The sequence below is a fragment of the Columba livia genome, chromosome 13, assembly GCF_036013475.1.
Source record: "Columba livia isolate bColLiv1 breed racing homer chromosome 13, bColLiv1.pat.W.v2, whole genome shotgun sequence".
Classification (NCBI taxonomy): domain Eukaryota; kingdom Metazoa; phylum Chordata; class Aves; order Columbiformes; family Columbidae; genus Columba; species Columba livia.
Genome location: NC_088614.1, coordinates 20,163,722 through 20,176,312, shown reverse-complemented (window position 1 = coordinate 20,176,312; position 12,591 = coordinate 20,163,722). Strand labels below are relative to the sequence as shown.

The 12,591-nt window shown below is 43.8% G+C and overlaps 1 protein-coding gene across 3 annotated transcripts in view; it reads left to right on the top strand.

Annotated features, from left to right (window-relative positions):
- The window catches only part of MAF (MAF bZIP transcription factor), a 197,683-nt gene that overhangs the window by 12,320 nt on the left and 172,772 nt on the right, over positions 1-12,591 (top strand). The gene's annotated exons all lie outside the window — the stretch shown is intronic.

Genomic DNA, 12,591 nt, shown 5'->3' with positions numbered 1-12,591 from the left:
AAGGGGTTTCTCAAGGAGCACCAGCAGAGGTCCGTTCAGAGCCCGATGCTCCTCTTGCCCTGAGGAGCACCCAGGGTAGGGAGTTCCTGCAATGCCTTTGTGTTCTTTTTTCCTGTGTTTCAGCACTGGAAATTAAGGGCAAACCAGCCTTTATTTTTTTGGTGAGGTCTTAAAGCGCAATGTACTTTTTGCAAGAACAGAGACAAGTCGTGATTAAGCTCAAGTAAATAAGTATGTATTTTAATCGCCAAGGTGTTCCATCACCTCGTTCTTAGTGAAATGGTTCTACTTTCAATAATCCCGTAGGAAAACTATTGTAGTTCCAGTAATTTATATATGTGACTATTAGATTTATATGAATAATAGAAGTAATATATATTCTTGTTATCCTTACAGTAAAAAAGCAAAACCTCTTTTTCTGACAGACACTTGCAATCTCAGGACTTGCTTGACTTGCTTCTCCAATTCCTTGTGCCTTCCTTCCAATATTTTGTGATTCCACTCCCGCATATTACAGAAAAATAATCCAGCAGCAGAATCTGTTACTTTTAAGCAAATAGCCCTCAGGTCTCGGAAGAGTTAACGAACTTCTGTGGCAAGGTTCAGACAATTCTGACCCCTATGGTAATATTTCATCTAAGGTTACTGTTGGGAGAGAAATCAAATTTCAGCTGTGAACATGATTGACAGGTGAAAGAAGAGAGAGAAAGACATCTGGTCAGATGGGGAATTTGGGAAGGAGAAGGACAGTTCAGGGAAGTGTCTCTCTGATACCAGGAATAATAAGCTTAGCTCTGAAAACTCCCGTTGTCCTCGCTCTCGGGGGCGTGCTCGCTTGGCATTCATGGAGGTGGGTTAGTTGGGGGAATGTAGGACTGTACCTTTATAGCAGTGGACAATAGCTGTTGTGGTCTAACTAACTGAGCTGACTCCTCTGGAGGAATTAGGGTATTGCTGGCATACTTATAGCATTTCAAGGCAATTTTGTGAGTGTGACTGGGCTGTTTGGTGGCTGCTGGTTGAGAGATTCTCTCTCTGATGTCTCTGGCGGGTGGGATGGCAGCGGGTTGGTGGGGGCTCAGTCACCAGGGTCACCCCACGCGTTTGAGCCTGCGGCGATTGCTGGGAGCTTTCAGAGTAAGAGCTGCAGGATTACGTTTATGTTTGTGATATACACTCTTACGCCGATAACAAAACTAGTTACTATCTCATACAATACCGCCAAGGGTACATTGTGGTATTCTACAAGGCAACTGCTAATTTCAAGGGCCATGTCTTGGCCTATTCCATCTCCTAGCAGCTCCAGCAAATGTCCCTCGCAATACATACATAACCCAGGCATATTTTGTCCTATTTCGCTGTATTTTGTTTGGTGCAGAAGAGCTAATCCATCCTTTAGCATCATGGAACTAACAGGAAAGAAATATCTCTTTGACTAATTATTTTCTGATCAGCACGATGATGTTGGAAAGCAGAATTTGCTTCTGATATAAACAACTATAGCCAAGTTTTCTCTTAAAAATGAAACATGATGAAAAAAAAACCCAAACTGATAGTGTTTATCACTGTCTGTAACCCTTAATGTCAGAGTTTTCAAAGAGGCTCTGAAGGGCTTTTGTGGGGCTCCAAGGGCAGGACGGGGCAGTGATGTACCCCAGGATCCGAGCTGCATCTGACCCACATCTCAGGTGTGAGGAAAGGTCCCTGGCTGCCCGCAGGCTTTAGGGAAGTCCCCGTTGAATTCCTGGGACACACACACATCCACCATCAACGGAGTATCTACGGGGCGCTCGTGCTAACAAAAAGCAAGATCCGAACTCATACGGCAGTAGCCGTGCATTCCCTGGGTGGGTGTTCGTATTCGGGAGGAAGGCTGAATTCTCTGCCTCCCCAGCGCTGCTTAAGCTGCTTTCAAAAGAAAATAAATTAGCTAGGAAAAGCCACTCTTACTCTGGAGTAGGAGTATGGAGTTCACTACATCATTTCCCTGTATGGACGTGCCCTAAACTAAGGGGAGAATAAGGAGCAGTAAAGAACAGAAATGTATTTTCTGTTCCTTTTCCAGTTTACCTCTAAGCCCTTTCACACAGGGGAAATCACAGCACTCCTAAAGCATACATTTACTTACTTCTCACTGCTATTCCTGCATTCACACGTGCATTTTTAGAAGAGATCTGTGTTTTGTGCAAGACCTTTTGAATTCTCTGACTGTTCATGCAAATTGTTGATGCACCATCGTCAAACTGTTGTTTGTGACATCGTTTTTGTGGCCACAGCCTGTGATGTCAAACCCCCCGGCTTCACTGTCACTAGGCTTTGTCACCTGAGCTTTATTCTGAGACCATACAGCTGATACAATTGAAAATTAAAGCTAAGAACTGGAAAGACAATCCATTTTCTTTGCGTATGAGTTCTTTTTAACTTTCCATTGTTGAATTAGTGCTCCATTTAAAAAGTCTTTATTTTCCAGAGCGGATATCAAGATAACTTCCATGAAATATTATTGGCAAGTTTCCCATTGCAGTCAATGAGAGCCTTGTTTATGTTTTTCAAGCAGATGTGCTATATTAAGTGTAAATGGGAATCTTTTCTTTCAAATGGGATGCACTAAGTTATTCTTGTTTTAACAAAGAAGATAGTAGCATCTCTGCTTTCCTGTCCCCAAACTTACTTTGTACCATTTACAGGTCATTTTAGATGGGTTAAAAAAGATGTTCTTTTGGATTTAAAAAAAGCACAACTTGACTATGTCTCAAACTCCTTCCTAAGCTCATCCTGTGAATCTGAAGTAGGAAAACATCTTGAGTATGAGCAAAGAGAAAGTACATGTCGTATGTGACAGCTTTTACTCCCCCCTAATTCCCAGCAAAGTCCATTTAATAGTTTCCCTGTCTTTAGAATAAGCTCTAAAATATTTTCCAGTGATGTGGCTTTTCCAATTGTTTAGTTTTAATGAGGAATTTAAGTATTAAAAAAAAAATATATATATGTATGTATATATGTGTGTATATATATTTTTTTAACATCTCTTCTGGGTTTTCTAATTGGTGCCACTTACCAAGTGACTCACAGTGTACCAAAATACAGGAGACTGATGAGACAGGAAAAGTACTGATTTAACATCCCACATACAAAATGACTTCTCAGGCTTCCACATATAGTCCCGCTGGCTCGAGAGTGAAGGAGCCGGGAGTTACAGTCTGACTCACTCGTGAGACTTTGACCCAGTTATTTGATTCTAGATTCAGCAAAATACTGAAGCACTTTAAACTTATCTTGGGTTTCTTCTAAAGGTCTGTTACCGTTGATCTCTTTATATCTCAGTTTACACAGTTATAAACCTAGATAATTAATTCTTACCTTCTAGGCTTTTGTGGGAGTTGAAAAAATAGCTGTAATGTTCCTTGAAGCCCTTTAATGAAAGCTGATGTATTGAAGTGCTTGCCATTCACCTTAGTTCATACCCTGGCTGAGGAACGTCAGTGTTGCCCGAGTCCCGTGCGCTGTTCCTGCTGGGGTGGGAATTCTGCCCCTCCAGCACAGCAGGTCACACAGGTGCAAAGATCGGCTGCCTTGGGAGCTGGAAGTTCTCTGGGTTACACATAACTTAGCTTTTCCCTGGTTCTGAGCGAGTGAAAATGTAAGCGAAATTGGGGCTTAAACACAATGTATCCTCAATACCTATATACACACACATATATGGAATAACTCTGGTTCACCTGCAAGACATATAGTGCTCACACTGTCCTTGGAATTCTTCCCGTTCCTGCCATTACATTGATTTCTCAAGCTTTGAGCCATTATCATTCAGCAGTTGTGCAGCTTTGCTTTTCTTCCATACCCAAATTATTATTGTTTCTCTCCTACCTTCTGCCCCTCCCGATCCGTAATAAGAGTCCTCAGCTGTAAATTTGCTAACCGTAAAGATTTTTGCTTGAAATGTTTTGAAAATGGTCTGGGAAAACAAATAAATAAACAGGAAAGCCTATGAACAACATGCTGTGCCATGCGCCAGCGCTGCGCTTCTACGCTGAAGATAATAAAGATATTAGCACTCATATAATTTCAGATAGGAAATGAAACCAGACATGAAAGAAACACTGGCTCCAGCTGTTGAGTGGAATCAGACTCGCTCTGGGAATTACAGGTACTGTCACCGGAGACAGCCCGACTTCTGAGAAATGACCTCAGGTGGAGGAGCTTGCTGTGGCCCCTTGCAGATATTAACACCTAATTAACAATCTGCAAGAGCATCCTACATCTTAATCACCAGTGAGGTGAGAATGACAATCACAAGGAGGAGAAGGAGAAGGGAAATGGTAATTTTTCCTCTGCACGCATCATCTAATAACCATGGTTATTCAGATGCAGCTAAATGCGATTTCCTTTTTAGTGGTTTCTGTCTATTGGAAGGCACAGTAAGTTCATTTGCTAGCAGGTAGGCAGCGGAGGTGAGAATTGAATTGATCTGCGATACTCTGAAAAACCGACCCCGAGGTCATTCCTAGTTTAAATTGGGAAGTAAGGCTGAGCTTACGTCTTCCCTTTCTTCTCTCCCCTCTCCTTACTCCCCCCTCTTTTTGTGTTTCCAGGCATGTTAGTCTGTATTGTGTAATTATTTAAACATACTTTGATGGTGGGGAACCTTGTTCCCTCAAAGTTAATCAAAACAAAGGGAGCTTTTGTTAGCGGTGATAGGTAATTAAATAGCTGGCTCGGTGTTGTGCAGCGGCATTGTGCTGGGTTATTGACGGCCCAGGGCTCCCCAGCCCTCCTGCCTGCCCCAAGTCACCAAGACGAAGGCCAAGGCTAAATCAAGGAAAAGAGGGTGGAAGCTCTGTGATTAATGAGGCCGGGCTGTAAGGAGAGGGGTGCGTGGGCAGCACACCCAGAGTCTCCCGGAAAAAAGACTGTTGCCCTGTTTTAAAGAGGAGAAAATCACATGTGGCATTTCTCCTTCATGCCTGTGATTCTCTGGCTGTGGTTTTAGATAGGAACAGTTGGACGTGTTGATGGGAATAACCCGCTTCCCCAGTTTCAACTCCAGTGTTGACACCTAGGGCCAAATTCTGCTCCCGATTACCTGGTGTAAATGGTCAGGAGCACAGGGGGAGCTGATGGAGAGACTCTGGGCTGGTGTAAAGCAAGCGAGAAATAGTGGATCGAATTTTTCAGTCCCACCAAAGCCAAGGTGAGAGCAGCTTCGCTGCGCCCCGTGGTGCTGCTCCAGCTTGCCCCAGCATTGCTCGGGCAGGATCCGATGGAGTTTTAGTGTAATGCCTCTTAATGGACGCTTTTGTGTGCACTTCCAAACAGCTTCCACTTGCAAACAGCTTTACGACAGAGTTAAAAGGAGCGGCAGGCGGGGAGTGAGGAATACATCCGCATGTACATCTTGTAGACCTCGTTCTGCATTGGCTCTACCCACAGCGCTCCCTTACCGTACTCAGTAACAATCTATTTCCATATCACTTGGACCCAAATTGTATTCTAATAAGGAAAGAACGGCAAAGCGAAGACAGCAGTATATTAACCACTCAGCTTCCATGGAAACTCCTATCGTTTTCTTGCTGAATGACAAGAGATAATCTCCACGTTTTCTCTTATACTCGTTTCTTCAACTCGTTTAGCTTTGTTTTCACGTGTTGGTCTTGCACTAAAAAATATAACTTGACATCTTGTGTCTTCTCAGCTAAAAAGGTATCAACTCCTGGACTTCATGTCAGCTGTACCCAGATCAAAGGCAAAAACATAAAAGTTGACATATATTATTTATTTCATGGTTTACATCAGTGATGTTTCTCTCTACCCTTTTTTGTTATTATTGCTGATGTTTTGCTCATAATGTTGTGCTCGGTTCTCAAAAGTGTTTGTCCCCTACAGACAAATATTCATATTAATGTAATCCATCAGCAGTTAAAAAATGCCGTCTCACTTTGGCATTTCCCGCACACCCAAACTCGCGTTGTTTGTGCAGCACTCTTGGGATGTGAGAAGAATGCAGGACTGGGCCCTTGGGTGAGCACTGGGGAGCTGGAGACTTTCTTCTCCGCCCCAGAACTGCGGGGCAGTGGGGGTGGCAGCCGGGGCGGTGGGGGCAGCAGCCGGGGCGGTGGGGGCGGCAGCTGGGGCGGTGGGGGCGGTGGGGGCAGCAGCCGGGGCGGTGGGGGCGGCAGCCGGGGTGGTGGGGGCTGTGGGGACGGCAGCCGGGGTGCTGGCGCGGGGAGTGGGAGATGCTGCCCAAGACCCTCTCTTGCGTTGAGCTGCCGTGGGCGCCGGATGAGCGCCAGGCTTGGAGGGGAGCAAGAGCTCCAACCCAGCATTTCATTTTTCAGCTGGTGTTCCCCCCGCTCCCACCCCCGTTTTCCCCATCTTTCTTGGCTGCATTCAGAGTGCTGAGTAATACAGGGCCTGGCTTATAGTCGTGGCCAGAAAACATTTTGAGATCAGTCAGAAATGCTGTTCCAACCTGTGCATCCCTCTGACCCCTCCCTTTACCGTAAAACTTTGCCTTCTTGTACTTCTTTGTTACCAACTGTGGCAGGTTTTACTTCCTGAGTTACTGAATCAGACAAAACGCTGAGCCTGACTTTGCCCCCTGCCCTCCCATGAGCTATTTTTTTCTGCAATGAAAACAATAATATCTGAGAAGGATCCTTGGAATTCTTGTTTTGTTTTATTTTCTTCTGTTTAGTTTGGTTTTATTTTAAAGCTTGCTGACAACTGTCAAATGCTCATTGTAGCAGAGAAGCGCTCGGAGGGCACAGCCCCGCTGTACGGCGACGGGAGCATTTGCGGTTCTCCTTAGAGCTCGGCTATTCAGCCAATGTGTGTCACTTTACTAGTTCTTTACAATTTAATTGGGATCAGGCAATCGAGTGTCTCCAAATTTTTTGTCTCTTTGGGCTGCAATGAAGCCACTTATAATTTATAATCAAAGTTTGGTATCGTTAAACTAAACTGTAAAACCGACTTCAGGGTTTCAGTCGTAAAATAAATATACAATAAATATTGCAATGGGGCTTGAGTAGCAGAGCTAGCAACAGCACACTGAATGCATATCCACACACACACGTATATTTTTGTGTGTGTGTATACATTTGGTTCCAGAGGTAAGAAAGATCTAAATAATAGATAACTGGGATGTATTCTTTCTTGGTAGAACTGACGCTAAGATAGATTTATACCTCACGTAGTTATTTTAAATGCAAAACGAAGTGTTAATTTATTAAAGTCATTTATGCCTCAACGTTATTGTTGTGGTTTACGTCTATTTTTCTGCAGTGTGGAGCCATGTAGTATCCATGCCGGGTGTTTCTGGCTGACTGCAGCGCTCCTGTGCTGAGATGTTTTTTCTAACAAGGCAGCTCATTTAGAAAGAAATGTTTATGTGAAGTGCTTGTCAGTTGGCATTTTTACTGGTGTGCTAACCCAGAGGTAAAATAGAAAGGCACGTCTTTTCCTTGCTGCCTTGTTGCTACTAGAAGGGTTCCTCCCTTGTTAGCTTGATAAATAATTTTACTAGCGGGAATCTGCTGCATTTTTATGCTTGCTGTCTATTTTCTGCTTGCTGCAAATAAATTCCAGCACTCAGAGGGCACTAAAGCTCCAAACACATGGTATTTTCCCATTTTGTTGCTGGTTGCCTAAAATATTTATTTCATCTTGGTTTTAATATTATTTTTTAATAAAAGGAAAAAAAATCCTCAAGTTTTGCAATTATTTCCAAATCAAAATTTTAGTCCAGATTGTACTTCCATAAAGTCTTGAGTTTAAACAACACGTTTTCACAAGTAAACTAAATGGGTAGTGTTAAATCAGTCGTCATTCCAACTACCTAATGATTTTCAGATGAAGCGCAAGGATTATTTATTGACATATCATCCATTAAAGTGTTTCTTGCAATTCATTATATACTTGTAGTTTTCCTAGTTTGCAATCAAGAAAGCTAATTTAATTTGTTAAATAAATATTCTAGTTTGGTGAGAGAATGCACTAAAAGGTTATGATTATGTGTTACCGTGACATATATGGCAGAAAAAGTTGGCAAGAGGTTCAGCTGTGGAGGCCAAAGTGGGAGAGGCGTTGGTTTAGTGTTTTTCACCTGTTTTTTGTTGTTGTTGTTTCATTTTTCTCGAAGGGATTGTTTTGCAGTCAATGAAGCTTTATGCATTTTAAGGTTGAACTTAATCCAAGCAAGTGAGAACGGACCCCAAAAAGCATCTGCTTCCCCCGTAGCAAACGCTGGGTGCATTGGCGCTGCTGCGCATCTGCAGGCTCACTTCACATCCCGACCCGGCGTCCTGCATCCCTGTTTTGGGGCACTTTGCAGACTCGAGTGCATTTAGGAGCTGACTTTTGCAAGGCTTTTTCTTCGTGGTGCCAGTGTTTAAGTCTGCCTGAGGTCGCTCTCTCCTGTGATGCCCGTGGGTGCTGGTGGCAGGGGAACAGATTGTTCTGCTGCCAACAGGATCCTTGTGGCTTCTGTGGGACAGTCCCACATCTTCCCAAACCCTTGCAGGGGTGCAGCCAGCATCGCGTCCTGACGCGTCTGCACAGTACAGGGGACCTGGATGGAGGCTGCTTACACTGCTCGGGGTCATCCCGTGTCCACCCCGTCCCCACCAAGAAAAGCCTGGCTGGGTGCAGGGGAGCTGAGCAGTGTGCCCTATCCAGACTTTCTCTCAAACAGTAGAAAGCCATGTACCCTTGAAGATTCCGGGCAAATCCACATTAAGTTTTAGTATTATTTAAGTATTTTTAGCACAAAGCAATCCTCAAACTTTTGCCCATATTCTTATTTTGTTACACCAACTGCCCTCCCATTCGTTTTCTTATTTCTGTAAGAATTTGGTGACAGATGTGCGTGGGGTGAGCCCATGCCACAGCCTGGCTGCCCTGCAAACACCAGCCGTTTCATTTATGTGAGCACATTCCTTATCAAGTAATTGGGTGGTGGGAGAAATGACGCACCAGCACTGACTAGATAAGGGAAAAGCTTGGGCAGGAGGGGAAATTACCCTTGGGCGCGCTGCCGTATAAAATAATAAATGAAATAGAGTTACAAGAAATCTCGGGAGGCGATGTAATCCATCCCTGCACCACGAGGCAGGGTCAGACAGACTTACGTTATCCCTGACAGATATTTGCATAACCTGTCATGAAGTCCCCCATGGAGATGGTGACACCTCCCTGGAGCCTCCCTGGGAGACCTTCACCACCATCCCTTCTCAAAAGCATTTCTCCTTGTCTAACCCACAGCACAGGTCCCTTCTGCCCTGGTCACCGTGGATGCTGAGGACAGCCTGTTCCTTTCCTCTCCGCATTGAACCTTTGCATATTTGAAGGCTGTTGTTATGGCTTCCTGCAGCCTCCTTTTCTCTAGACTAAACAACTCCACATTTTTCAGTCTTTCTTCTTAGGTTATGGTCATGACTTTGTTATTTAATATCTCATCTGAAGAGTCCACATACAGTCAACTTGCTGGAATCCAATTTACCTGTGTTGAAAAGGACTGTGAGGATGCTGCCTGGAGGCTTTACAATGGCTGAATGGGGAATCATTTGATTCTTGCTCTGGTCATTCTTCTGTGGTCTGGAAGGCGGGGAGTATGTCTTTACCTGGGTACGTTAGCTGTAGCTTCCCCACAAATTTACTCTGATAACAGACATATTGTAGCGCAATGTGCAGCCAGAGTTTACTGACAGATTTTAGGAAACATGTTTTAACATTTTATGATTTTATGTACAGAAGTAAGAATGGGAGGTAGGATGCAGCCTCTGTGGCTGCAGCTAACACCTCGGAGTGTTCCTTCCAGGTGCTACATGCAGATTTTGTCACACAAATGGCCTTAATTTCAATAGCAGACAAGGAGCTATGGCCATCTATAGCATTCCATTTCTTAAAACAGCTTTTTGGACATCTGCATTCCCTCAGTGATCCATCTCAGTCATGGATCCTGCTTAAAAAGTTGTCCCATCCAAAAGCATAAGCTCTCTGTACACAAGGAAAGTGTATGCAGAATCAAGAAAAGCAGCTGACAAGTCGAGTAGACATTTTAGCCCAACTATTTTCAAGCTCTAAAGTAAGATCTCGTTGAGAAATATTTGTGGAGCTCAGTTATGTAGGAAGTAAAATGAGAATGACCTTGCTGAGCCATTGGCTCAAGTCAGAGGTGGAGCAGCAGAAGTGAAAATATATGCTTCCTTCTCTAAAGAATGGAGTTAGGGACCAGTTCTTACCACAGGGAAGAAGAGAGAGAAAAACGTATTGTCTTCCTTTCAGTAGTTCATTTTTCTTTGCAAAGTGATTAATGCATTACTATAGTGAATTTATTGTATGGCCTGATTACCATTGCATAATAAATCTAAACAACTGTGACTGTCATGGCAATAAGGCTGGCATGATTTTGTCTTGCTTAAAAAAGGTTTATAAGTTAAGCTTAGCTTTTAGCTTTCTGCATTTCTGGGATAAAATTTATTTTGGCCATTACAGCTCTATCTGTGTGAAACTGCACCAAAAGGAAATAAGTTGTTCAAAAGGATGGTATATTATTAGGATAGTTTTACCTTCACTCAATTTGCAAAAGAAACTGAACATCAGCATTAAAATGAAAATAGAGTTCAGGAGAAAATTATAACTCAGTTGTTTTTTTAAAAAAAGTTGTAACATTTAAAAGGGACTTTTCAAATATCGAGGATGGACAACCCAATTAAATTAACTGCATTATCTCCACAGCTGCTAACACCTCGGGCTCAGCTTTTCTCAGGCTACCGGAGTTTGCTGAGAGCTTGACTGTGCCTGGATGAGAGGCTTCCAGGGAGCTGTGGGGAAAAGTGTTTGCGACTAATTAGAGCCATTTTCTCTGAATTGCGGGGGAATTGGTACTCCAGCGTTAGTGCTGTTACTGTGCCCAGCCAGCGCCGGAATGAGCGCTGGGTCAGGAGGGATCTCTTGACCGCGTTGGCATTACCCGCTGCCCAGGCTCCACTCTGTCACTGGGATGTGGAGATGTGTTGTTTTGTTCTTTTTCCTTCCCTTTCTCTGTGAACACACGTGGAAGGGCATTGCACCTCTGTGCTGGAAGTCATTAGTGTATGTTCTGCCTGGTGCTGTGGCAAGCATTACCCTTGTGAAAACACCCAACCTTTGGAGGGCGTGATGTGAACAGAGATCTTGTGCCCAAGTGCGTGGAGGTCCGTTTGGGCCATGCTTCTCCCACCAGCGAGAAGGTACCAGTGCAGCGCAATAGCAAATAGCAGGGCAGTTGGTGCCAGAGGAGCTCCCATGTCCTGGGATTTCTTCTCCTAGTTGTGCTTATCTCTTGCCCTCTCCCAAGGCTCCTGCCCACGGCCACGGTCTCAGCCTTTTCTTCAGAGCATCAGCAGCTTTGGCAGCAGCAGAGAGGACTTGGGCTTCTTTGCATCTCTTGGTTCATTGCTTTCATTGCTTTGTCCTTCTTCATGTCTTCTGCACGACATTTGGGACTGAGGCAGAGTGTATGGCCAGTGCAGTTGGTAGAAAACTCATCTGACTCGCAAGCTCATGTAACAGCCGTAAGTTATAAGCTGCAAATTGCTTCCAAAAAGGTGCAGGTGAAATTTTTTGCACAGTTGTATGAATTTTGTAGTGTAAAGAAAGACTGGAAATAGATGATGAGTCACTGCAGGCTCCCACTAAAGCCTGTTCAAGCCAAAGTCCAAGGACATGGAATCCAACACATTTGGATTAGAAGCTCCAGAGAGATTTTTTCATTTTATAGTAAGGACACATAAAGGTGATAAAGGTGACAGTTTCTTCCCTAGCCTTTGAAAACTCTGTATTATCTCTTTGTGAAGGATATACCTTCATCTCCCATCTTTGAAGATGTCTCACCTCACAGACTTCTGGTTTCCATGAGTGTTTTCTTGATGGCCACGATGGGAAGTGATCTTCTGTGGCGGTTGTGAGGTGGTTGGAAGACTTGTCATATTCCAGTGCTCAGGTGAGACCATGCTCATTCACCATCATCGGAGTGTTGCTTGGTTTGCACTGGCAATGCTGGAGTTGGGTTGGGGTCTGGAGAACTGAATTCAGTCCCTCAAAGAGGTTAATACTTGCAGACAGAGCTGGCAAAAGCCAATAACTTATTGTCCAAAAGTTGAGCGTCTTCACCTGATTTTTAAGTCCCTAGACTTCTGGTATATTTTTCTTCTTTCACTCTTCTTCCTCAGGTTACATTGTAGACTGTCTGAAAGCCAGTAGGGTTCAAAAGGTCTCTATTTAGATATTAATTACTTCTTTCAAAAGAAAAAAAAAGGCAGTTATTTGGTACAATCTGGTGCAATCGAGTATCATGAAGTGGGAGGGGGAAAGACTAAAGCTCTTGCACAGGTTTTCAAGGACTCGAAGGCTTCTGTTTTTTTTTCCCCCAGGCATGTTGAACATCTTGAAAATAAACCAGCATGTTTCAAGAGGGAAGATAGCTGTGTCTGTTCAGATAGGCATTGCGCTTGGAATTGGTGCCTCTGGTTGTTAAAGGGAATCCTTGTTTAACATCCTCATTAAGAACTGTGACTTGCCACCAGTTTTATGAAGATCAAGTCATTTACT